Genomic DNA, 27,499 nt, shown 5'->3' with positions numbered 1-27,499 from the left:
TGAGTTAGTGACTGTACACTTCAGTGCTTCCTAAAGGAAATGTGATTTTCCTTGTTGAGATGTAATAACGCTGGGTATAGTGTTAGTTACATTATTCTTTATACTTTTTGTATATTTAGATTATTTCACAGCTTTTAAAGTGTACATGCCATTTGACCCAATAATTCTACTATAGGAGTTTATTCTATACATATGCTTATATATAAGTATTCTTTAAAATAACAAAAGATTGCAAACAACCTAAAAGTTCTTTAAGAAGAACTGGTACAGATACTATGCTATATCCATACGGGGGAAACTACACTGCCCAGGGACATGGAATCATCTCCACGATACGTTATTATGATGGCATGCAGGGAATATCTCTGGAAGCCTATACCCTACTCCTTGACAGCAGCGGCCTCCAGGGAGGGATAGGGTGGCTGGGGACAGGAATGGGAGAGGAACTTGTTTTTAATATCATAACCATTTTTTTTCCAGTTTTATAAGTCAGCTTTATTGGAATATACCATTTGATAAGTTTTGAAGAATGAATGTTATGCTCTTTTGTACTCTTCGATTTTGTGCATGTATTGCAAAAATTAATTTTAAGGAAAAATATCTGTTTGAGCTAGATTCTTCAGAAGTTCTATGGAATAAAGTATTTACATAAGATACCTTCTCTTTGGTCTATGAACTAGTGGTAGAAGGCAGCTACTTTAGGAAGATTAGTTATTCTGATCTGAAAGGTAAATGTCCCACATGCTAGTGAATTACCCGGGAAAGCACCTCTACCTATGTTAGAATCTGAATGATTGAGTCCCCCAAGATGCATGTGTTGAAGCCCTAACCCCCCAATGTGATGGTAATAGGAGGTGGGGTTTTGGGGAGGTGATTAGGTTTAGATGAGGGCATGAGGTAGAGCCCTCATGGTGGGATTAGTGGCCTTATAAGAAGAGGAAGAGACATCAGAGCTTCCTCCCTCTGCCGTGCGAAGATACAGTGAGAAGATGGCCATCTGCAAGCCATGAAGAGGACTCTCACTAGAACCCAACTATGCTGGCACCCTGATCTCAGACTTTCCAGCCTCCAGAACCATGAGACAAAGTTCTGTTGTTTAAGACACCAGTCTATGGTATTTTATTGTGACAGCTCAAACGGATTAACATCACCTAGTACAGAGGATGAGACTAGAAATCTATTTTATAATCATGATATCAAAATTTAAGGAGGTCCTTCTGAAATGCCTGCTTGTGGCCCAGTGTTTCCAGAACCCTCTAAAGAAATATAAAAATTAGTCTGTGTGCTAATGCCAGTGTAATGTTCTAATTGTACCTCCCATCAGCTTAGGAGGTGGAATTCCATTTTACTGCAAGTGGTTTGAAATTTACGTTGTCAGCTTGGTCTGGGTACTTTGGCTCCTGCTCTACCAGAAAGGCCCTATGAGGTACGGGCAGCAAAGGAGGAAGACAGAGCCAAGGCAATGGGCTGGGAGGGCCACAGCACGGGAACATGGTGCATTAACTCCACCAGAGAGAGGCAGGCCAGAGGCCAACTGCGTGTGAGGAAGAGGCTAGAGATACTGTTATGGTCCTGCCTGTGCTACCTGTGGCATCATCAGCATGTCCCCAAACACTGTCACGTCCTTCTCTGCTTCACATTTGTGCACCTGTTTCCTCACCTAGAATGCAAGCTTCCCAAGTGGAGAGGCTCTTTTCTCCTTCTTCTCCTCCTTCTCTTTTTATGCCCAAGCCCTCAGCAAACATGAAGAAAGAAAAAGGAAAGAAGGAAGGGCAGAGGGGGCAGAACTATTGGCCTAAGTGCCAGTGGAGTTAAGGTAAGTAAAAGGTAAGGTAATTATACAATTTAAATTAAGCAGAGCTAAAATTTCTGAATTTCAGTCTTTTTGACAATATATCTAGAGGTGTTACATGGGAGACTGGTGAGTAGAAGCATGGCCCCCGAGCAAAGAGAGGGCAGCCCTGCACCTTCAAGTCTCACCATGTTCATATGGTGAAGGTAAGATGACTTTCCCGGTGGCTGCAGCTCCACCACTGCCTAGCTGTACAGGCTTGAGCACCTAACTCCCAGGGCTTCATTTTACTCATCTATAAAATGGGGCTAATAGTACCTTCCTCACAGAGTTATGGTGAAGACTAAATATAATATATATCATATACATACAAATATATATTAATATATGTGTGGGCTCAGCATACTATCAGGCACGTACAACAGTGGGTTGCAGATAATAGGATAATTGATGTTGTTTAATAAAGATGAGATTTATTCTACATTCCGATGGCTGTACAATCAAGGTCCATGAAAAGATCTGAATATACTACACATATAGGGATGCTAGTCACTAAAATGTGCTTACAGGAAAGATCCCATTTCCTGCCATAATTATTGCTAGAGAAAGAATTCATGAGAACAGCCTTGTGAAGGCAATATTTGCCATCACACCGTGAGTGCAAGGCAGCCTCACCTTTTGGAGATACTGAGCACCCCCACCAAAGGCAGAGTAATTCCTGCATCAATATATTATATTCATGCAATGGACTCATCTATCTAATGCGAATTCAATTTAGAGGACACTGCCAGACAGAATTAAATATATTAGTTTGAAAAATTACAGAGAAAGTATGTTTATAGCAGTTCCATTTGACTGAATCAATTTTCTAAGTGTTTTTCTTTTAAGAGTCCTAGAAATCTTGCTTATAGGGTGTGCCTCCAAGATAGACTTTGCATTACACCATCTGCTGCAAGAAAGAACCCCAGAATGTTTTATTTTTGGCCTTCAATAGCTGCCCAAGGGGACTGCTGCAGGAGAAAAGTGCGTGAAATATCACTTATCACAGACATTTCCACTAGCAATTATTCCAGCCCTTACCTGGATTATTAATCCATGTATTTTAGGGAGATCAAAGTTATAGCAAAGGGGTTATGATTGGTCATGACTAATAAGAAGATCTCAAATACTAAATGGGGATAGCTCACATGATGGCACCAGCTCTAATTAAGATTTTTATGCAAGAAATAACGATAATCTTTTATGAAGCACCTGCCATTGGCCGGACTTTGCACAAGGCACTTCACATGTACCTAATCATTCATTCCTCATGTCAGGGCTGAAGGGTTTATTTTATAGATGATGAAATTAAGATTCAGAGAGATTCAGCAAGGTTAAAATAAGTTGTCCAAGTCCCACATCTAGTCAATGGCAAAGGTGGCACTGGAACTCAAGTCTGGTTGACCCCAAGCATATGCTCGTTGGCATCCTACTGATCTATCAGGTTCAACAGGTAAAATCATGAAATATTCAGAGATATCCCCTTAGCATAAATCCAATCATTTAACAAATATTTATATTTAAAAAATTATAGCCACCTTAGAACAATTCTCTATATTTAAAGGGTATATTTGGAGAAGGTATAGTGTCTTCTTAATGGAAAAATTCCCACTGGATGAAACTCAAGTCCTCCATTTTAAGATTTAATATTCTTTTTGAGGAGAGTTATCTCCTTTACTTTGTAGTAAATAAAAAATCGTAACAAAAAACTAGAATATGGATCTGAGAAGTATTCAAAATACAATTCAGAATGAGATTCTTTATGGCAAAACTAAAAACAATGGAGAATAAAATGAGAAAATATAACATTTACAGAGGTCTCGAAAGAGATTAGAGAGAATGCAATATTAAAATAGGTAATAGCTGGGAATATTCTAGAATTAATTAAAAAACACAAATCCTCACATTGAGGAAGCACAACAAACACTGAATAGAATAAATAAAATAAACCTCACTTAGATACATATGGTGAAACTAAGGAAAACGTCAAAAAAAAAAACTTAGGAAAACTTAAAACAACCAGTAAAAAAAAAAAGGGGGGGGGGACATTGTTTGTCAAGGAACATCAGTTAGACTGAGAGTTGACATCTCAGCAGCAAAAACTGAGGCCAAAATAAAGTAGGAAGAAATCTTAAGAATCGCTGACCTACAATCCTATACCCAGTTAAATTATCATTTAAGAAAATAAAGACATTTTCACACAGGGGCTAAGAGAATTTTCCATTCACAGATTCTTTAAGAAAGAACTACATAAAGATGTACTTCAGGGAATAGGAAAAATGAACCAGTGAGAAAGGATTCAAGAAGCAAAAAATTCACAATGAACAATCTAAAAATAACATTAGGAAACAATTCCATTTATACTGGCATCAAAAATAGTAAACTACTTAGGAATAAATTTAACAAAAGTACAAAAAAAGTACAAAAGTGCAAAACTTGTACTCTGAAAACTATAAGATATTTTTAAAGGAAATTAAAGAATCCCTAAATAAGTGGAAAGACATCCCATGCTCATGGATTAGAAGGCTTAAATATGATTAAGATGACAATACTTGCATATTCATCTACAGATTTAATGCAATGCCTAGCAGGCTTCCCTGGTGGTGCAGTGGTTGAGAGTCCGCCTGCCGACGCAGGGGACACGGGTTCGTGTCCTGGTCCGGGAAGATCCCACATGCCGCAGAGCGGCTGGGCCTGTGAGCCATGGCCGCTGAGCCTGCGCGTCCGGAGCCTGTGCTCCACAACGGGAGAGGCCACAACAGTGAGAGGCCCACGTACCAAAAAAAAAAAAAAAAAAAAATCCCAGCTAGCTTTTTGTTTAGAGATTGAGAAGATAGTACTAAAATTCAAATGTAAGTCCAAGCGATCCAGAATAGCAATCTTGAACAAGAAGAATAAAGTTGAAGAACTCACACTTCCAGATTTCAAACTTATTACAAAGTTACAGTAATGAAGACAGCATGATACTGGATTAAGAACAGACATACAGGTAAACAGAACTGAGTCCAAATATTAACCCTATACTTATAGTCAACTGATTTTCAACAAGGGTGCAAAACATTCAAAGGGGAAAGAATAATTGTTTTCAACAAATGGTACTTGGATAACTGGATAGCCACATGTAAAAGAATGAAGTTGGACCTCTTCCTCACCCTACACACAAAAATTATTAATTCAAAATTATCATAGACCTAAATGTAAAAGCTAAACTATAAAATTCTTAGACGAAACATAGAGATAAATCTTCATGACCTTGGGTTAGGCAAAACGTTCTTAGATATGATACCAAATGCACAAGCAACAAAAGAAAAATATATAAACTGGGTCATCAAAATTAAAAACTTTCGTGCTTCAAAAAACACCATCAAGAAAGTGAAAAGACGACCCACAGGATGGGAAAAAATATTTGTAAATCTTGTATCAGATAAGATTTGTATCTATAATATATAAAGAGCTCTTACAACTCAATAATAAAAAAACAAATAGCCCAGTTTAAAAATGGGCAAAGGATCTGAATCTCTAAAAGAAATATACAAATGGTCAATAAATACATGAAAAGTTGCTTAACATCGTTAGTCAGTAAGGAAATGCAAACCAAAATCACGAGATACCACTTGAAAACATTATGTTAAATGAAAGAAGCCAGTCACAAAAGACCATTTATTATATAATTCCATTTCTATGAATGCCCAGAATGGGCAAATCTATGGATATAGAAAGCAGGTTAGTGGTTGCCTAGGGCTGGGAAGACTGGAAGAAAATGGGGAGTGACTGCTAATGGGTATGAGGTTTCTTTTGGAGGTCATGAAAATGTTCTAAAATTGATTCTGCTGGTGGTTGTGCAAGTCTGTGAATTCACTAAAAACCACCGAGTTGTAAACTTTAAATGGGTGAATTGTATAGTGTGTGATTTATATCTCAACACAGATGTTTTAAAAAGAAGCAAATGGAGAGTAAAAATATTGATAAATATACAGTAAATCTAAATAAGCATTGAATGTCCATAATAATCGTAACAAAAGCACGAACAGAAGTTATGAGAAAAGATGGAACTAAAATACTAGAAACAATAATATGTGAGAAGAGAAGAAGAATGATTAGAGATGAAGCATCCTAAGGTCAATATTTAGTTTGAAAGGAAGGTGAGGTGTATGGATTAACCTACCAGATTGTTGAACAGTATGCTTGCTAAATTTAACAGTAAGTAGGAAAAAGTAGAAATATAATCACTTGAAAGAAAAAGAATCGATCAGTTCTGTAGAAGTCAGAAAAAGAGAAAAAAAGAACAACATGGTGAATGGAAAGCATGAAATAAGCTTAAAGAATAAATTCATCACAATATGTAATCACAATAACGTAAATGGGCCAGTTAAAAGACTGAAGCTCAGATTTAATTTAAATAAATCCAGCTATATGTATTTTTTTTTAATGCATTTCTGGGCTTCCCTGGTGGAGCAGTGGATAAGAATCCATCTGCCAATACAGAGGACACGGGTTCAAGCCCTGGTCCGGGAAGATCCCACATGCGGCCGAACAACTAATAAGCCCGTGCGCCACAACTACTGCAGCCTGTGAGCCTAGAGCCTGTGCTCTGCAACAAGAGAAGCCACTGCAATGAGAAGCCCGCGCACCACAACTAAGAGTAGCCCCCGCTCGACGCAACTAAAGAAAGCCCATCTGCAGCAATGAAGAACTAATGCAGCCAAAAATAAATAAATAAATAATTTTTTAAAATGCATGTCTAATTGTTTGTTCCTGGTAATTAGGATGAAATTGCACCTGAATATTTTTCCTTTTCTTGTTCCTGACTTTAACTGGGATGCTTTTAGCATTTCACCATAAAGAAAAATATTTGTTTAGGATTATGGTAGATACTGTTTTTCAAGTTAAGGGATTTTCCTTCTATTCCTAGGTCACTAACAGAAATACATTCAGACTGTTGACAGAAAATACTTGTTAATTTAGAATTCTATACACAAACTATCATTCAAGAATGAGGATAAAATAAAAAGATATACCATTTACAACACTCTAAAAAACTATATGATACCTAGGAGTAAGTTAACAGAAGATGTGAAAAACTTTTATGGAGAAAACTCTAAAAGTTTATTGAAATACATAAAAATAATGAATAAATGGAGAGATATAACATGTTCATGTATGGGAAGACAAGAGCTTAACAGTAGTAGTTTTCCTAAATTTACACCACAAACTTAATAAATGCTATTAAAAATCCTGGGGGAATTTTTTTTTTATTGACCTTATAAGCAGATCATAAAACCTACTCAGAAGAGTAAAGGGCCAAGAACAGCCAAAACTATTTTAAAACGAGAAAGGATTCACACTAGCAGATACCAAGATTTATCATAAAGTTATAGTAATTAAAATACTCTGATATCAGCATTTGGATAAATAGATCCATGGGACAGGTTTTCTGAAAAAACAAGAAATACTAACATATACATAGGAATTTGGAATATGACAGAGGTGACATTACAAATCAGTGGGGAAAGGATGACTATTTAATAAATGGCACTGGGACTATTTGCTAATAATATTTTCAAAGGGAAAAATTAGATTCATACCTCACAGCATGCACAAAAGTAAATTTCAGAGATGTTAAGGGAAAGCTGTATACATTTAGACAGACTATGGAAACTATATACAACATCCTAGAAGGGCACAAAGTGAAAATCATCATGGAAAAGTGATAAATTGAACGACATAATTTTTAAAACTTGTCCATGACAAATGACATCAATAACAAAGTAAAAAGACAAACACAGACTTAGAGAAAGTATCAGCAACCTACATTTCAAAGATAACTACAGCCAACATTACAAAGATAACTATCCAAATTATATAATAAGTTCCTAAAAATAAGCAAGAAAAAAATCACCAAACAGCAAAAAAGGCAAAGGGTATGAAGAAGCAATTAGTAGAAAAGGACATTTAACAGTCAATAGACACATGAAAATACTCTTGACTTCACTAGTGGTCAAGAAGGTGCAAAACAAATAGATACTGTTTCACACCTATTAGAGTGGAGAAAAAATTTTTAACTCTGACAATACCAACAATACCAGTTGTGAGAATGGAGAAATGAAAACTTTCATCCACTGCCAGTGGAAGTATAAAATGATCTAACTACTGCAGAAAGCAATTTGGCAGTACCTGGTAAAGTTACTACATGCATAACCTACGATCAACAATTCCACCTTTATACATGAGATACATTGGCCCAAGGAAATACAAACAAAAGAACATTCTTTTCAGCATTCCATGTAATAGCTAAAAAGTGGAAGCAAGCTACCTGACCTTCAGGAGTAAAATGGGCAAATAAAATGGGAATTATTTATACAATGCCACCTTGCACAGCAGTTAACATGAGTGAACTAGATCTGTATCATCTACATCGATAAATCTAAAATACATGTGATAAGCTAAAATGATGCAAAATAAATATTTATATGTGATATCATTTATATAAAATTTTAAATAAATGATACAATCATACATATTATTTACCAATACTACACTAAAGATACCAAAATCTTCCTGGTTATGATTCACATCTCTAAGGTGGAGAGAGAGGTGCCTTCTACCCCAGGTGTTCTTATACCACAACATCTAGAGAGGTCCTTGAATATACACATCATAAAAGGTAACAAGAATGACTAATCTGCTTATGAGAATTTAGCACTGTTATGTGCCTAAGTACAAAGCACCCTAAAGGACATCTTGGCGGTTCTGATATCAATGGCTAGTTCCTCTTCCCTAAGGAACTGATAATAATAACCCTCAACCAGTTGGGCTAAGAGATTGGCTCTGGCCCTGCTTCTTGTCTTCTTCTACAGGTCCTGGGTGGTTCTCCCTCACCCAGCCTGGTGTGTGCTGGGAAATCTCTCTCCTACTTCGGATGGATTCATTCCTGTGTTTCCTCCGGCACTCACCAGAAGTACAGACCTGACACCCCAAGTTTCACCTGCTGATATCTGTAGAAAGTTCTACAGCCTAGCTCTGCCTCTCTGATCCATGCCCAGGGCCTACACTTGTGCCTATTCGAGAGTGCTGCTTCCCTGGGTGTGCTTAGCTTTCCTCTAGGTGCTGCGACGCTGGGCATAGGGGCTTTAAACCCCCTTTGGCTTGGAGTTACAGAACAATATTCCTTCCTGGGTTCCTCTATTAAATACACACACACTTTCATATATACACAAACACATGCTTACATACACAAACACATTTATATAAACAATTGCACACATGTGCACAAACTCATATACACAAAGAAACACACACACACATACACACCTACACCACTCCCTTCTCTGCGACAGAAGCCGGGTTGCTTCATCGGTCAAGATCCACTATTGTGTGGATATTGTAGGGCAGATCTGATTTTAGAATGGAATGGAAATAATAGGATTTGCTATTCACAAACACGTCAAATATCAAAGGACGACTGTGTGATACTGTTGGAACCACTATAACACAATAGATCCCCCCTCATACAAGCTCAAATTCTGTAAATTCTCTTTTTCCACTTTGGGAGCAGAGTTGATTCAATTATACTCTTCCATTACCATTACCACATGCGAGGCCCCTCTAGTTTTATTTTACTTTATTTTCTCCTTTGTGCCCCATTCCACTCTCATTTCCCATCCCTCCCGCCCCTCACAGGCATCCTCTGTAATGTGTTTGATATTTGCCCGATTGTTCTTATCCTATTGCTTTTCTACTAGGATGGCACAGCAAGACGATGCTTGTCTCTGATCCATTAGGCTGATTCATTTTTATTAAGAAGCCATAAAATTGTAGGTGCTGTGCAGGAGTGACGTCTGCTGTGGCACCGAGCGGCCAAATGATGTGCACAGCTGTTTAACGTGGTGGTGGGTCCAGATGTGTCTATTATATATACAGAACTCAGCTCCCAGGATCATGCTATTGTGGGGGAAAGACACTGTTTAAATCAGGAAAAGGCTGATTTGTTGTGAATGAGTTGAGAGTGTTTTTGTCTGAGAGCAGAGGGTGCAGTGACTAACTGTTCCACGAAGCCTCCTTTCTGTGAGGAGTCTCTCTGGCCGAGCCCCACATGCGGGCTCCCCTGGAACCTGGCCCATAGGTGGCAGTCTCCCTTCATCATTCCTGGACCGCAAACCTCCGGAGGGCAGACTGCCATATCGGGCTCTTTTGCTTTTTCCTTCGGTTTCCTAATATTTAATGTTCCCTCTGCTCAACTTCCCCTCCTCCCCACACAGAGGGCAGAGTGAGCAGAGCTGATGACAAAAGAAACTTCGTGTGGAATCAGCCAAATCAGAAGACCTGGGTTGTGCCCCTCTCTTGGCCGTTGTTCTGGAGTTGCCCTGAAGCCCTCTTGCAGAACTGCTCTGTAAATGACAAGGAGTGCCTTTCACTCTAAACAGACCGTAAAGCCTTCGCAAATTGTCATATTTTTAAAAAGCAATCATGTTGATGCAAATCTTTATCCTCTCTGTTTTGTCTCGCCCCCAGCTCTCTGCCGACACACACCGACAGATTTGGGATTAATCTTTAAGAGTGGGTTGCAATCAGACATTCTCCCCACAGTGTGCCCCAGCCTTCACCAGCCCCTCACAGAGCCTATCTGACAAGATAGAGAACAGTCACAAGCAGACATGTGGAGCGTGTGTGTGCGCGCGTGCACACTCTAATGTATGAATCCTCTTGCCCCTCTCCCCTGTGCAGAGAATTCTAGATGGAGGATTCAGAAGAAAACCGAGACATCAAGAAGAGGCACCACCTTCTCACCTTCCTTCCACTGCACTCACCCTGCACCCAAGAACGAAGGCAGGTGGAGAACTACCCCAGCCCCAGCCTGCCCAATGGGCTTCTAATCAGCCAGCACTGCATGTCTGGCCCCCACTGTTTCTGGAGCCAAAGGGAGTTTCAATCATTAGCAAGTGTCAAATCGCCTGAGGATTGGGTCTGTCTGAGATGCCAAATGGAGCGGTTCATTAGCATCTGTAAAAACTGCCTCAACCAAAACTGTAGAACCCAGTGCTAGGGTGGGTTTTGTGTATTCCACTTGAATTAGCAAGTAGAATGCCTTATTAATCTCATCAACACCTGGGTTCTGAAAGGAAAAGACTTCCTTATCTGTGCTGCAAGGAGGATTTCCCTGCTTCTAGGTGCTTCTCCTCTCCAGACTAGAGACCTGGTTAGATGCCTTGTCCCCTCTTCCTTCCCCAGAGGTGGGGAGGGCTCAGAGATTGTTGCTTAGGCTTTGGGATAATGAAGGTAATGGAAGCCCTGAGTGTTACAGCCAGCTTTCCTGAATCAGAAGTAGCCAGTGGTTGGCCTATTCTAAAGGTGGCCAAATTCATGTTCCTCCAAAGGACTAGACCCTGGGGTAGGTATGGGGGCAGGGTTGGTGGAGGGGGTGGAGGTGGAGGGGCTGGAGGAGGGATGGAACCTGGCTCAAGTTGGAACTTGACAGAGCAGTGGCCATGACAGGCAAGCCTCTGTCACCACAAGGAATCTTCTTTTGTCATACTGTCTTGGATGTTTGGCCACTCTAGGGTATGCATGTGCATTCACTGGGTGTGGTTCTGAGGAACCAAAGCCAGTCTCTTCTCGCCAGGCTGACTTCAGGGAAGATAGTCTCTCCAGTCTAGTTGGGCGGTGTTCAGACGCGCCTGGTGGCTGGAAGCCTGTGAGGGGCCCAGCCTGTCAGGAGCACTGCCCTCTGGGCACATACCCACAAGGGAGCTGAGGCCACCTCACTTTCACTCCTAGTTATTTTTGAGGTGGAAAGATCTGATCATTTATGAGATAGTCTCCATCAGGAAGTCCCACTGGCTCAGCGGCCACGTTCATTTATGACACAGGAGATCATGAGTTGAAACCAATTTGCAAAAAGCTGTGGATGAAAGTGTTGTAAAGAAACTGGATTTCAGGTTAATTTCTTCTATCTGAATCAGAACTTAGTCAATTACAATTCCATATTGCTTTACCATTCTCCATCCTCCGCCGACCTTGGGGGTGCCTACCAACGTGGGAAGCGAATGCAGAAGATCTAACGACATACAATCTTTCCGTTCTTTAGACCCTTTTCCTTGAAAAGCTAGCTCTGTGAATTCAGATTTTCTTTCCTCATATGAAAAAACAACTGCTTAACAGCACCACCAATCCTCAAAGTCTATAAAGTAAAGCCTTAGCAAGGTATTTAAATTCTGCTGGAACCTGAGCCCAGCAGCCTTTCCCACGTCATCTCCCACCACTGATGTTTTATCAGACTCATCCCAGTTTTGCAAATACCAGGTGCGTTTCCACACCTCTGTTGTCTCTGCCCGTCCCTCAGCCTGGGTGCCCTCTCATCCTACTCCATGTGATGGGATCCTACATATTCCTCAAGGCCTGTCTCACTCATGAAGCCTTTTCCATCTGGAGTAAGTTAACCAGCACCACACTGTGCTCTCAAGGGCCCTTTGAACCTCCATCCCATCTGTGCACACAGCCTGGTGGGTCAGCAGCCTGCATGTGTGCCTGCCTCTCTCCTTCACAATCCTGAGCTTCCTGTGAGAGGCAGCCACATCTCACCGTATCTCCTCTAACACCCAGGCCAGCGACACCCAATGAGTAAAGCTCAACGATTGTTGGTAGAATTTGCAGTCAAACCACGTTAGCTTATAAAAATAAACATAGGGGCTTCCCTGGTGGCGCAGTGGTTGAGAATCTACCTGCTAATTCAGGGGACACGGGTTCGAGCCCTGGTCTGGGAGGATCCCACATGGCGTGGAGCAACTAGGCCCGTGAGCCACAACTACTGAGCCTGCGCGTCTGGAGCCTGTGCTCCGCAACAAGAGAGGCCACCATAGTGAGAGGCCTGCGCACCGCGATGAAGAGTGGCCCCCACTTGCCACAACTAGAGAAAGCCCTCACACAGAAACGAAGACGCAACACAGCAAAAATAAATTAATAAACTCCTACCCCCAACATCTTCTTTAAAATAAATAAATAAATAAAATAAACATAAATGTCAGAACTAATCCTCCCCCATTCAATGCAAGAGGCCCCACGGATTCACATTGACAAAAAAAAAATTAGTAATTTAAAACTAGAAATGAATTAGCTAATGAAGAGAAAGATAGAGTGCTCAGCCTCTCTGGAATTCAAAGATTTGTTTGTGAAAATAAGGAAATGCCAAATTTGGCAAATCAAATTAACAATTTAGAAGAAATTACAATGGTCATTGTTGCCAGGGTCACAGTGAGACATACACTGTCAGGGCTGCTGGCGATGCCATGAGTACAGCCTCTCTCAAACTAATTTTATGAAATGTCTCAAGAGCCTTACAAATCTTCACTCACTTTGACCAAGCAACTCCAACAAGAATGTATTGTAAGGTGACAAGCTGTGATACAGATGAAGAGTTGTGTTTATTAAATGTTCATTGCAGCCAGCATGATTTATATATTAAGTTGATAATAACCTAAATATCTAATAATATATAAATGGTTCAATAAATAATAGTGGATCTGTGTAACGTATACTGTGCATAAGGATGATTTTTTTAAATATTTACTGTCATGGGAAAATTCATATGATAGAATGTTAACTGAAAAAATAGGACATAAAACTGAATATGCATTAAGATCTCAAATGTGATGTTATATGTGTATATATATCTACATACATGTATACGTACTATATATGTGTATATAACTTGTGCTATCTAATACAATAGACTCTAGCCACATGTGCTCATTGAGCACTTGAAATGTGGCTAGTCCGAAGTGAGATGTGCTGTAAGTATGAAATACATATGCGATTTCAAAGACTTAGTAAGAAAAAATAATGTAAACTACTGTGTTAATAATTTGATATTGATTATATATTGAATGACAATATTTTAGATATATTGGGTTAAATAAACTGAATTATTAAAGTTAATCTCACCTGTTTCTTTTTACTTTTTAAAATATGGCTTCTAGAACATTTAAAATTACATGTGTGACTCACATTCTATTTCCATTGGACAATGCTGTGTTGGGCAATTACATTTAAAAAAAGATGAAGAAAATTGCTAGTTGAGGTTATCCCTGGGTTTTAGAATTATAGGTGACTTTAGTTTTGTTCTTTAAACTCTTCTGTACTCTCTGTTTTTTCAATGAGCGTATACTTCTAGTGTTTCACTTCTTTGGGGGAACCTTCTCCAACCTTCCAGATTGGTGTTAGATGCATGCATGACTCTATACTTTTTCTCTACGGCACTTATTAGAGTTTGAAATTATATGCTGTCTGATCATTTGATTCATGTCAGCCTCCTCAGCAGACCATACAGTTCACAAGTCTGGGACCTGTGTCTGTTTTGCTCATCTTTGCATCCCCAGCACTTAGCTCAATGCATAGTATTTAGTAAGTATTTAATAAATACTGGTTGGATCAATGAATGAATGAGCGAATGATTAAAGAAAAATATGTTAGTGTTCAAAAACAGAAAAGTTCAAGTCACTGCAACTATAAAATCAAAGTAAATCATCGTGTAAGAGAAGTATTTGCAAAAAAGGAAAAGGGCTTCCCTGGTGGCGCAGTGGCTGGGAGTCCGCCTGCCGATTCAGGGGACACGGCTTCGTGCCCCGATCCAGGAAGATCCCACGGGCCGCGGCGCGGCTGGACCCGTGAGCCATGGCTGCTGAGCCTGCACGTCCGGAGCCTGTGCTCCGCAAGGGGAGAGGCCACAACAGTGAGAGGCCCGCGTAACGAAAAAAAAAAAAAAGGGAAGTATTTGCAAACTTCAGTAAAGGGATGGTCAGAACAGATTTTGGATCTGCTGCTGGGAATGCCACTCATCGAGGGCCCCGTCTGCTGTGATCTGAGTCCATCAACAGTTCTGAGGCTGCCTTTCCAGGTGCTGCTCCCAGCCATTGACTAAGCAGGGCAGGGAGACTAAGGCACACCCGTTCCTGTGGGAGGTGGGACTCTTCCCACTGGTGATTTTGGCTTAAGGACTCCCATTGGCTTTGTCCGAATTTCCTTCCTTCCTTCCCTCTCTTCTTCTCAGGGGTCAGACCTTCATCACCATTTGGGGGCTTTCCCTGCTGCTTCTGGCTCCCTCCCCATTTTCTCTAATAAGTCACTTGCATGTCTGATTTCACCTTGTGGTTTGCTTCTCGGAGGACCCAAGTAACACATTTGTTTCCAAAATCTAAAAATATATATTATTTACTTTTTTAATGGACCATACATGTACATTGCACAAAATTCAAACAGTGCAAAAGGAAAGGAAAGTTTCTTTTGCATCCTTTTCCTACAGCCACCTGTTTATCTTCTAAATTCCCATTCCTTTCCCAGAAGTCAATCTCTATTCTACTCTTCCATACAATTGTAAAAACAAGACAACAGACCCCAAATGGAGTCACTTATGTCACCATAATGAGATAACTACAGTTGCAGCCACTCCCAGAAATGGAATCTTAAACCAGTCAATCAGGAATCACTTGAACAGCACTAGTTAGGTAATCTGCCTGAGAGACCCCTGCCAGCCCCTAAAGGAGAGCGACCTTGCCATAACCAATCCGATTTTTGCTAGTATAACTTCCTTGTTCCTGCTGCCTTCTGCCTACAAAATCTTAACATTTCATACAGCTCCTCAGAGTTCCTTTCTATCTGCTAGGTTAGATGCTGCCTGATGCATGAATCATTGAATAAAAATAATTAGATCTTTAAATTTCACTCAGATGAATTTTGTTTTTCAACCCTGTATATACGATTCTTACGTTGCTTCTGTTGCTTAAGAATGCATCTTGACTAGTATTCCATGACTTTATATATTACAGCTAACTCTCGTTATGGCTCCATAGTACTTCCCTGTATTTCCACACTGATGAATATTTAAGTATTTACAATCTTTTGCCATGACTATTGTACTATTGTATATTTACTGTCTTTTCATTTATGTATATCTGTACATAAATTCCTAAAGATAAATGCCTAGAAGTGGACTTGCTGGATCAAGGGTAAAGATGTGCTAAATTTTACTGTTGAATTGCTTTCCACAGAGGTTAGACCAATTTATACCCCCAGCAGCGTGACTTTACACCCTTTTGCCAACACAGTGCGTTATCCATCTTTTCATCTTTGCCAGTCTGACAGGTTAAAGATGTAGCTTTGCAGTTCTCTTATTATATAAATGAAGTCAAGAATCTTTTCATACTTTTAAGAACCATTGTATTCCTTTTCTGTGAACTGTCTGTTCACATCCTTTGCTCATTATTCTATTGGGTGTTTTTGCTCTTTTAAAATTCTGAGAGTTCTTTATACTTTAGGAAATTAACACTTTGGTTGAGATATCAATGTGCTAGATTTTTCCCAATTAGAATTTGACTTGTCTTTACTTTCCTTTATACTGTTTTTCTTTTGTTTTGTCAGGAAGAATTTTTAAAATTTTAAAATTAGTTAAATTTATCATTCTTTTTCTTTTATAGCTTCTACATTTTTAGTCAGTCCGAAAGGCCTTCTTCATTCTGAGATTTTTTTTTAATAATTATAATTTTTTTTCTGAAAATTACTTTAAAAAAATTTTTTAACCTCCCATGTTTTCTTTTTCTTTCCTTCCTTCTTTCCTTTCTTCCCTCCATTTTAATATTTTACTCTTTCATCCCTCTATAATTAATTTTGGTGTAAGGTGTGAGGGATTTGGGGAAGAGACTATTAGTTATTAACCCAATATATTTCCTCTTCCTCTTGGGTACACAAGTAGACTACGTTTTCCCTCTTCCCTTGAGTTAGGCATGGTCATATAACTGAGTTCTGGCCAATGGAATGTGAAGGATTCATGTGACCCTCCTATCCTCTCTCTTTCTCTAGCTGCAATGTCTATTTACCATGGAGAAGGCTTTGAAGATGCAGGGGGCTTTGTGGCCCGGAATATGGGAGGCTTCTAGGACCTAACAGTTCCTGGCTGACAGCCAGAAAGGAAATGGGGTCCTCAGTCCTACAACCACAAGGAGCTAAATTCAGCCAACAATCTGAGTGAGACTGGAAACAGATTCTTCCCTAGTCCATCCTCTAGAAGGGAATGCCACCTCACTGACATCTGAATTCCAGTCTTGCTAGACCCTGAGCTGAGAACCCTGTCTTGCCATGCCTGGGCTTCTGACCTACTGAACTGTGAGCTAATTAAGTAGGTGTTACTTTAAGCCACTAAATTTGTGGTAATTTGTTTTGTGGCAATAGAAAACTAATACATCCCTTATATCTATTTTTTTTCAGATTATTTTCAGACTACTAATTATTTTTGTTCAAATAAAGTATAAAAGTATATAATCAGCTTATCTAATTCTAAAAGAATATTCTGATAGTAATTTTATTGTTATTGTTTCACAGTTACAGATTAACTTGGGGAGAATTGACATCTTTACAATGTTGAATATTCCTATCCAAGAACATAACATCTTTCCTTTTTTAAAGACTTCATTTGCATTTGAAAGTTTTCTCTACTTAGTCTTTGCACAGTTCCCTTTTAAATTTGTTCTGAACAATTTATTTTTTGTACAACATGAGGTCTTTTTTCCATCACATTTTTAAATGGTTATTGTTTCTACATAATTAAATTATTATTTTCCTAATGTTAACTTTATACCAAGCTTTCTAAATAAATTTTATTACTATTTATAATAGTTGAATCTCTTGGATTCTTCAGGTAAACAATACTATCTTCAAAGAATGATAATTTTACCTCCTACTTCCAAGTTTTTATACCTCTTTTTTTTCTCTTTAATTATGTTGGCTAGTGTTTCTAATATATTGTGAAATAACGGTAATAATACATATTGTTAGCTACTTCCTGGCTTTAATAGAATTGTTTCTTTTATTATGGATTTTTATATCTTATTTGTAGGTAAGATTAGGCTATGATTTTATTTACTTTTGGTGCAATTTTTGTTGGGTTTTAACATCAATCTTACACTGGTTTCATAAAAAGAATTTGCACCTTTGATTCTTTTCCTTCATTCTGAAACAATTTAAATAGCATTGGAGTTACTGGTTTCTTAAAAATTTCACAGAATTTGCCTGAGAGACTATATGGGGCCCATTGCTCTTTGGGGGTTAGGTCATTAAAAGCATTTTCTAATTCCTTCATGTTAATTGGTCTGTTTAGATTTTTCTTTCTGTTCTGACCAATTTTGGCAACTTATATTTTCTAGGAAAACATCCACTTAACCACTTATTTGCATAGTTAAGCAAAGCAGCTACTTATGATTCGTTTTTTAAAATTTTGTATATTTGTGTTTTTGCCCCTTTTCTTGATTAGATTACCTAATATCTATATATATTTTATAATTTTCCCCCTAAAGAACCAGATCTTGGCTTGATTGATTTGTTAGTATTGCCATCTTTCTGTTTTCTAATGTAATAAGTTAAGCTTTTATCTTTAGTATTCTTTCCATCTGCTTGCCTTAGTTTTGTTGTTGTTTGGTTTTTATTTTTTTAATTTTTTTATACAGGGGGGTTCTCATTAGTCATCCATTTTATACACATCAGTGTATACATGTCAATCCCAATCGCCCAGTTCATCCCACCCCCCACCCACCCCCACCATTTTCCCCCCTTGATGTCCATACGTTTGTTCTCTACATCTGTGTCTCAATTTCTGCCCTGCAAACCGGTTCATCTGTACCATTTTTCTAGGTTCCACATATATGCGTTACTATACGATATTTGTTTTTCTCTTTCTGACTTACTTCACTCTGTATGACAGTCTCTAGATCCATCCAAGTCTCTACGAATAATAAGTTAAGCTTTTATCTTTAGTATTCTTTCCATCTGCTTCCCTTAGTTTTGTTGTTCTTTTACTAACTTCCAGAACTTGATTCTTAATTTATTTTTATTCTTTCTCGCTTACTGATATAAATATTTAGGACTTCAAATTTCCTTCTGAGCACTGTTTAGCTATATACCATAGGTTCAAATATGTAACATACATGTTACCATTACTTTGTAGATTTTCTATGCTTTCTAATTTCCTCTTTGATCAAAAAGGAAATGGAGAGCTTAAACTCTCCAAACGATAAGGTTTTTAGATTTGTATTATTTAAAAATCAATTTCCAGTTTTATTGAAATATTGTCAGAGAATTTGACCTGCACTATTTCTACATTTTGCAAGTCAATGAAGTATTCTTTAGTTTAATAGAGTCACGTTTTGTGACTACTGCATGAGTACCTTAAAGAAGTTGCATTCTCTGATACAGTATTTGAATATATGTTCATTATGTTCCTTAGGTCTTTAATATTATTTTTATGTACTTGTCTGGGCTCAGATAAAAGAATTAAATTTTTCTACCATTAATATTTTTCTTTCTATTTCTCTTTGTATGGTCTGTACCCTTTGCTTCATAAATTTGTTGCTATATTATTTACTACATATCTATTTATAATTGCTAGGTCTTTGTTGTGGTTTACACCTTTATCATTCTAAAACATCATGCTTCTTGCCTTAAATTCAACCTTGTTTAATTTTAGGAATTCCAGTTTCTATTTTTCTGTTATTTGCCTTTGCTTTGTATGATCTTGCCTATCCTTTTATTTTCAAGCTTTCAAAGACACATTGCTTTACATGTGTGTTTTATGTATAGGCCACAGGGAATTTTACTTTGAGATCTAGTTTGAGTTTCTTACTTTATCTGAGTAGAAAATCTGGTCACCTCTAACCAGACTCTACTGGAACTGGAACTGGAACATTCTCCTCCCTGTCTTCTGTCCCTTGCTTCCAGCACCATCTCCCCTACATTCATTTCTCTAGTCCTTTCTGTTCTGCCTTCCAGTGACCTAGCATGTTAGCCTCCCTCAGCACAGGCCTCATACTAGACCACAACAAACACCCTCTGAGCCTAAATCAAAATGAAGAACATTTACTCGATAGTTGAGTATGAAAGTGTTATGTGTATGCTCCTACTTCAGCATAATGAAGTAATATAATTTATATAAACCATACCATACACATGTACATGTATTTGGTATTTTGGGTGGAAGGCCTGGAAAGAATATTGTATTTGGGAGCTTTTAATTTGCAGAATCCACTAAAATTTACATCCTCTTCCTTATTTAGGGTAAATAAAAACTATTAGAGATAAAATAGACATATATTTGAAACATAAAACATAAAACCCTCTGTTTATTCATGGTAAGAGTAGTTACTGCAAACTGTGTTCAGTTGCAATGAAAGTGCATCATGATTAACTGTCTCAAATATCTATTTCTATATAACAAATTATCTAAAATTCAGCAGTAAAAGACAACCGTTGCATTATGTTCAAAGATTCTGTGGGTCAGGAATTTGGAAAAGGCTAGGTAAGAACAGCTTTCCTCTGCTTCAAAATGTCAGTCTCAGCTGGAAAGACCTGAAGCAGAGGAACTCGGCAACTGGGGACAGGCATCGTCTGGAGGCATCTTCACTCATGTGTCTGGTGGTTGATGGCAACTGTTGGCTGGGACCTCAGTTGGGCCTGTTAGCCAGAACACCTACACCTGGGCTCTCAATGTAGCTGGGACTTCTTCACAGCTAGTGACCATGGCAGCTCAGGGCTCCAAAGGCAAGAATCCCAAGAGAACCAGGTAGATGCTATATTGCCCTCTGTAACCTAGCAGCAGGAGACATAAAGTATAATTTTGGCCTTACTCTGTTGGCCAACAAGTCACTACAGTTGATCAACAAGTCACTAAGGCCCAGAATCAAGGGGAGGGAATATTCACCCTACCTCTTAATGGGAGAAGCATCAAAGAATTTTCAGATGTTTTAAACCCACTACTTTCTCACTGCTCGTCACTGGGTCTCTCTATCTGTGTCTCTCATTCTCATTTTCCCTCTCTCACACATACAACATCACATACAATCATACCCATACTCACAAACTTACATATAGTTGCTTGTCAATACTAGCTATCAGTATAAGGAACTAAACTGTAGTGACAGTTGTTGTGGCATTTTGTAAGCAATAAGAGCAAAACTGAAAAAAGTGAATATATCAGTTATTGACTAATAGCAAATATAAGATTATTCCATTTCCCAAAATATCTACAAATCACAAGGACAAAATTTTTTTAACCTTATGAACATTAATTTAAGAAAAATGTTTGAATATTGATAAGAGCAGTGATCTTTGTGCCATTTTGACTTTGCTTAGTCCCATTCCCTTTCCCCAGCTCAACAGTAGCCTTGAAAACCAGCAATGGATAAAAATTTGAATGAAGTTACACAAGAGAAAGCCCAGAGTCATAAGAAGAATATAACTTGCTTCCTGTTTAATTTTCCATGCACTGGGCCACACTCCAGCCAGAGCCTCCCTGGCTTCACTTGTATTAGTCTTTTCCTCAAATCTCCCATGGCTTCTTTCTTTCTTGACATAAGGATTATGTATCCTTTGCTAAAATTTACTCTAAAAGGATGCAGCGTTTCTCTCTCTCTGATCCCATGACTGTTACCTTTGCCGTACCCACACCAACCTCTCATCCATTATTATCGCTTTGTTTCCTATATTCAATACTTCGTTTGAAATGCCAGGACCCATGACCTATGGTAAGCCATTTCATCCAAGTCTGGAAGTGGTGGGAGGAGCCAGAATCTACAATATGTTGCCACTGTGAGGTGGCAGCCAAGGAGGAGGGTCTGGCATAACTGCCTGAATGCAAGTAGCTTCACTCAACCGGTGATGGCCCCATTTGGAGCAGAACAAGTGGTTGAGGGTCCAAGAGGCAGTGGCGCCGGAAGAATGTGAGAAGATGGGACATAATATGCATGTCCCATCCATCTGGTAGCTCCCAAATCTATATCTGCTTTGACTTCTCTCCTCATCCTCAGACCTACATCTCCAATAAACGGTCCCAACAGCAGTTCAAAATCAGTGTGTCCAACTCCTAATTATTTTACCCCTTCTACCAAAACATGCTTCCGTACCACATACCTTAACCCAGTGAAGGGTGTCACCATCCACTTATAACCAAGCCACAAACATAAACTTATTATGAATTCTCTTTCTCCATCACTCCTTATCAAATCATCAAATACTCCATATTTTATCTCCTTAATGGCTCTCAAAGTAATACAATTGTTCCTATCCCATTTGCTATCATAGAGGTATAGCATTTAAAATGACATCTGGCACCTAGTAAGTACTATCATCTCTCAACTGTATCACTGAAATAGATTTCTAACTGCTCTCTCTGCCTATATACATGCTCTCTCTGAGCCACTCACCACACTCCAGGAGAATCTTTCTAAAAGAGAAATCTTATCATATCACTCTCTTTAATAAGTATTTAGTGGTTCCCCACTGAAGTTTAGGATAGAGTCCAACTTCTTTAATGGGGCTGACCATCATCCTTAAAGGTTGACCTTGGCCTATTGCTCAAACCTCAGCTTTTCCCAATTCTCACTCAATGCCTTAGCCAAACTAAATTTTTGTAATTCTCTACAACTGTCACGTCTTGCCTTAAATTCACGTCTTGCCTCTTTCACGTCCTCTTCTTGTGCTTCTCCCCTGTTTGGAGTACCTTCTCTCCGCCACGACCACTCCCCCAGCTTACACCTGTTCATCCTGCACACCTCAGCTTAGACATTAACTCTCAGGGAAGACTTCCCTGACGACCTGCCATCATCGGCCACATGATCAGTTGTAACTGTATCCATCAGCTGCAAATAACAGAATCCTCACTGACAGCAAGTTAAACAAGTTGGGGGTTACCTTACACAAGACGTGAGAAGGTAAGTGGTTGCTGATGTTGGTTTAGCTTCTCAGCGATGAGGTCAGAGACCCAGGATCCATCTATCTTTCATTCTACCATCGCTACACGTTAGTATTTTCCTCCAAATGTGTGGCCTCATGGTGTAAAGATGGCTCCTGACATCACATCTATGTTCAAGGAAGAAAGAAAAGAGGGGAAAGCAAAAACTACACCAATAACTCCACAGTAGACTTCTGTTGATCTCTCATTGGGCACGGCTACGTCACATGGCCATTCCAACTGCCAGGGAAGTGGAGGAAGTGAATACTTAGAATTTCTTAGCCTCTACAGTAGAAGACAGCCAGCGAGAAGGAGTTCAGCCACGACTGGTATGATCTATCACAGTCTACTACACCCTAGAGTGGGTGGACACCCCAGATCTGGTGTCCAGTTTTTGCTTATTACAAATAGTGTTGAGATGAACACGCTTGTAGATATCTTTCTGTTGAATATATACCCAGAAGTGGAATTGCTGATCATAGGGCATCTTCAGCTTTAGTAGACACCACCAGACAGTTTTCCAAACTTGTATCCTTTTCTCCCCACGCCCCCACTAGTAGTGTCTGAGCATTTTAGATCCTCCAAATCTTCAACACCTGTTTTTGTCAATTATTTAAATTTTAGTCATTCTAGTATTTATATGTGGAGTGCTGTGGTACTTGTATTACATTTTCACTTAATTTCCCTGATACTAATGATGCTGAACATCTTTTTCTATGTCTGTTCACCATTTTGATTACTCTCTTTCATGAAGGGCAATTTAAATCTTTGGTTCCTTTTTAAAAAAATGAGCTATCTATGGTCTTCTTATGGACATACAGGAAGTCTTTATATAGTCTAGATACAAGTCCATTGTCAACTATATACATAGAAAATATCTTCCGCTCAATGGCTTGTATTTCCATTTATTTAATAGTTTCTTTTAATAAGTGAAAGTTTTACTTTTAATGAAGTCCAATACAGTCAAGTGGCTGATTTTTCAATATTTTGAATTGAATTTTTTCAATACTTTTCAGTATTTTCCTTTAAGATAAATAGGCCAGAGAACACACTAATTAAGAAATAAGTGCCTATGCCAAGCCCATGAAGATATTCTAGATTATCTTCTAGAAGTTTACTATTTATCCTTCACATTTAGCTCTGTGATCCAGCTGAGATTGATTTTTGTGTATAGTGTGAGGTAGGTGTCAAGTTTTTCTTAGATGTATACCCAACTGACCTAGGATATTGTTTATTGAAAAGACCATCTTTCTCCCACTGCATTGCAATGGCACTTTTGTTGAAAATAAAATGACTGTGTATTTCTGGGTCTGGAATCTTTACTTTGTTCATTTGGTCTATTTGTCTATATTTGAGACATTCTGTTTTAATTACTGTAGCTTTATAATAAGTCTTCATATTTGATGGTGCTAAAAAATGATTTTTCTTCTTCAAGGTAGTTTTGCTATTCTTGGCCTTTTGCCTTTTCGTATAAATTTTAAAATTAGCTTGTCAATTTCCACAAAAATCTGGGCTTTTGATTGGAATTGTATTTCATTCTCTCAGAGATAATCGCCTCCAATCCTGGCTGCCTTGATGTTTCTCCATGCTGTCAGACAGCAGCGTTTTAAGCACAGATTTATGGTTGTTCTTGACAGGAGGATAGTCTGATATCTGCCATTCCCTGGAGCAAGAAGCAGAAACACTTTGCAAACCTTCCCAATTCTATGAAAAAAGAAGTTCCATTAGAAGAAATTTATATGACAAGCCTTGACTCTGCTGATAGTTTATGTAAAGTATTATTTTATGAAACTGGGTCCAGTTGACTGCAGTTGAGAGAAGACATGACCCAAACTGGGTTTAACAGCAACAAAAAACAATTGGCTCACATAACTGAAAACTTCAGGAAGGTCATTTTATACAAGATTTCAAAGGAAGTTTATCAGGGTCCAATTTTATCTCCGTCTCTCTGCTCACTTCTTGTTGAATGTTGAACCCATTCTGAAACAGGTTCATGCCCATCAGATGGCTGTCAGCAACTCCCAGAACTACACACTTCCAGGTCCACACCCAGTAGAAAGTGAGTCTTTGTCCCAGAATATCTGGGAAAATATCATTGGCTCTAACTGGACCACTGCTCATTCCTAAACCGATCACTTTGCCTAAGGAAATTTGATAGAATGATTAGCTTAGGCCCAGGTCAGGTTCTTGATTCCTGGGCTAGGGGTAGATTCAGTTCCTTCAGAGATCTATAGATCGAGAACAGGGTTAGTGGTAGTTCCCAAGTAGGAAGTTAGGATGTGATTAACAGAAAAGTGAACAGATGCTGGACAACTAAAAGGACAAATTCCCCAGGCCAAATCCAGTTGTTAAATGCACATTGCCTGAAGGTACTTGGAAGATCATTGTCTTCCTGCTCTGGTCTTGCAAGGCCATTTCCATGCTCCTGCTTCTGGGACTATGACCCCACTCTCTTCACACTGCCACCCGCTTTACACCCATCCTCTCCATAACACACACTCCGCTCTTCCATCCCTGGCATGACCCTCCTCATGTATTCTCTTCTTCCTTTTACTCTGAAGTCTTAGCAAGAGTTGGGGTAGGAGTAGAAGGAGGATGAGATGGTTTCTATTCCTTCATTGTCACCTTTTTCCTTTTCTCTCCTTATCACTTCAACAGGACAAGAGCCAGATGATGAGACTTAGCTTCCCAATTCTACCATTTACTACTATGGTTCTGAAAAAGTCACTTCACTACTCTCTCAATTTCCACAACTGCAGATGGAGCTAATGATATCCACTTCGCCTCTTTCCAGGCAATAGCTCGAAAATGAGCGAGAGTAAGATGGTGACAGGTCTGGAGACTGCATCCTTTTAAATGGCTGTTGAGATTGCTGGTGATGCTTCTGCAAGAGAAATCTTAAAATGTGGGTTTTTTCCCCCAAGCATTTCTATGATTGTGAAGGTTAAATGAAATTTTTTTTTTTTTTTTGCGGTATGTGGGCCTCTCACTGTTGTGGCCTCTCCCGTTGCGGAGCACAGGCTCCGAACACACAGACTCAGCGGCCATGGCTCACGGGCCTAGCCGCTCCACGGCACGTGGATCCTCCCGGACCGGGGCATGAACCCGTGTCCCCTGCATCGGCAGGCGGACTCTCAACCACTGCGCCACCAGGAAAGCCCAAATGAAATATTTTGAAAATGTTTATAGACTCTGAAGCTCTTAAGAGATGCTGAATTGTATTATGGGCCCCAGACAGATGATTGTAAAGCTCTTGTCCCACCCCAAGTATTGTTTGTGTGCATCACTTGTGAAGGGCTTCCACCTGGGGAACAAAAGCACAACAGTTTCACTGAAGTCCTCTGGCCTAATCCTCTTAAGAGTCATTGAAGCCTCTTTGAATTGATCCAAAGGGGGTCAAGTACCTTCTTAAGACAGAAGGTTCTTTCAGATTTTCTTACTGTTCCTGGTTCTGACAAACACATTCAAGTGTTCCCTGCTATACACCACTGTTGCCCATACACCGCTTGAAGCCAGGGATTTTTGCCCAACGTCACAGTGCCAGGAAATGGCTAAACAGGGATCTTTCTAGAATCCACCCTCCCTCCACATGGCCAGCTAATCCAGCAAAGTCAAAAGGGGTACTGTGAAGTACAAGGCTGCAGAGGCCTCTGAAAAACAGATTTTGACTGCACACTGCAGGAGGAAGAAGACAGTGTCTGAGCAAGTTTTGTGTGCGCAGCAAGGAGTGGCAGGTCTGGACAAGAAAGCAGGGCTGAAGTCATAAGACCGAATGCTTTTTTTTGTTTTGTTTTGGTTTGGTTTTTTTTGTTTTTTCGCGGTACGCGGGCCTCTCACTGTTGTGGCCTCTCCCGTTGCGGAGCACAGGCTCCGGACGCGCAGGCTCAGCGGCCATGGCTCACAGGCGCAGCCGCTCCGCAGCATGTGGGATCTTCCCGGACCAGGGCACGAACCCGTGTCCCCTGCATCGGCAGGCGGACTCTCAACCACTGCGCCACCAGGGAAGCCCAAGACCGAACGCTTTAATGATCATTGCACGTGCAGAGCTTAGCACAGTGCCTGACTACAGGGATGCTCAGCTGACCCGATGGTGCGGGTGGAAAGCAACAGAAAGACTTAAGAGATAGTCTGGAGACTAAAACTTGTGACTGGCTGAATGTGAAGGATAAAGGGTACAAGAGAGTAAACTATGGTTTTGGGTCTGGGGAACTGGCAGACACAGAGACGTTTGGGCGGGATGATTAAGAGTTCAGTGAGTGGCTTTAGTTTGAAGTGATGGTAGGTCAGCTATGGAAACCCTATCAGAGATTGTACATGATGTGGTTTTTTAATGAAAAATTCATATGAAATTCTAATAGGTTTTGACTATAAAATGTTAAGCCAATAGAATATGTCTTAGAGAAATTAGAGAAATTTTCCTTTCTGTAGAGCACAGACCATTAGACACTCTCCTGACTTCTTCCTTACTAATGGAACTCTACTTTTGTCTGAGGTATCAATAAGCCTGACTCAATATTTTTGTGTTCCAGCCTCCCTTGCCAGATGACCATGGGACTAAATCTAGCCAATGAGACATAAGTAGAAGTTCTTGGGTGGGACCCAACCAAATGGTATGTACATTTTGCTCTTAGACTTTTTTTTTTTCCCTTTTCCACTAACAATGCGGACCTGATGGCTGGAGCTCCAGCAGTCATCTGATGACCACAAGGATGGAAATCACATGCTAAAGATGGCAGATGGAAGGAATCTGGGCCCCTCACGGCATTGTGAAGCCATCATATCAAGCCCTGGACGCTGCCCTAAGACTTCTATTTAACATGAGAAATAAAGCCTCTAATTGGTTATGTCTCCATTTTTCGGGTCTCTGGCCCTCACAGCCAAATGCAATTCCTTGTTGATAAACCATT

Source organism: Delphinapterus leucas, chromosome 12, assembly GCF_059928025.1.
Source record: "Delphinapterus leucas isolate spDelLeu-1000000601 "Yukka" chromosome 12, BTC_Dleu_Yukka2, whole genome shotgun sequence".
NCBI classification, from domain to species: domain Eukaryota; kingdom Metazoa; phylum Chordata; class Mammalia; order Artiodactyla; family Monodontidae; genus Delphinapterus; species Delphinapterus leucas.
Note: the sequence above shows the minus strand (reverse complement) of the source record.